Raw genomic sequence first — 1,290 nt, 5'->3', positions numbered from 1 at the left:
TACCTCTGGCCCGTGGGGGAGCCATGCGCCTCAGAGACACTTTCCTGTTCTAGACAATGGGGTTTTGTGTCTACCTCATTTTCTTGAAAACCTTTGTGTATGACTCCTAGACAGGGCCACTTGACAAGAAGCTTCTGCGGGTGGTCACCGTCCTCATCAAGAGGAGAGAGTGAGCTGTGACAGGTTGTGTGTTTGAATCTGCACCTTGTAACGGCACAGAGAAGGTAGCTGAAGAAACCAGGACAGGGTATGCTAATCCTAGGGTGGATCCTGGGAACACGGGATAGAAGCAGGCAGAAGCACAGAGTCCAGTACCAAAGACCACAAACATGGGCCGCGCCAACAGTCAAGGCTGGCTGCAGCACTAATGTCAGGGGTCACGGAACCGATGTAGACTTGGATACAGACCACAACTATGCACATAACACATTGACTCCAGTTCCGAGTGCTAGGGTTATGGAATCCATTCTTTCAGTGTGTTTTCATCATTTTTCTAAACACTCTAAAGTGAGATGTAAGAGTGATAATTATGGAGGAAAAAGGAGACCCTGAAAATGAGTGCCTGTGATTAGCTGCAGCCTGCACTCAGTGCTCAGCTGATGGTCGGCCGAGGCTCTGCCTCTGACGAGAGGCAGATTCCATGAGCTTAGAGGCCCAGCCAGGGAAAAAAAGCAATTAACCGGAAGGCATCCACCCTGAGGCTTGGCTGGCCCCTGCTGGAGGGAGGGAAGGGACAGAAAGCCACAGGGAGAGAGAGCACAGTGATGTTTTTCAGGTGCATTCCTAGACTGGGCTGTGCTCATCCGCAGACCCCAGAGCCCCAACTGAAGGTAAACTGCTGGGTCTGGCTTGCATACCCAGCCACATGCCACCTCGTCTGTCAGGCTGTGTGCCAGAGCTGCCACGAAGAATGATGGGCAGGTCAAGCGACCTGGCTTCCCGGTCCATTGCCGAGCAGCTCTGAGCAGCTAGGGAGAGCGTCACACACTTGGCCGTTGCCCAGCAGCTAGGGCCAGGAGCCCAGGTTTCTCTGTGAATGCATTTGAGGCTAAAATTCCCTCCTGCTGTCTTGTCTAGCACGTTTCCCTTGGACCAGTGACATCTGCATGGTTGGGAAGCATGTTGAGCATGCAGAAGCTCTGCTCCATCCTAACCCCGCCCCCCATCTCTAGTCAGAATGTGCAGGCTAAGACAACCTGGCTGAGAACCATTTGACACCCTAGAGCAAGGAAGGGGCCCCCACACTAATGGGCACACCCCCCCCAGTCAGGAGTCACTGGATTTGAAATT

This window comes from Peromyscus leucopus, chromosome 11, assembly GCF_004664715.2.
Source record: "Peromyscus leucopus breed LL Stock chromosome 11, UCI_PerLeu_2.1, whole genome shotgun sequence".
Taxonomy (NCBI): Eukaryota; Metazoa; Chordata; class Mammalia; order Rodentia; family Cricetidae; genus Peromyscus; species Peromyscus leucopus.
The sequence above is the reverse complement of the archived record's forward strand: the minus strand, read 5'-3'. Positions refer to the sequence as shown.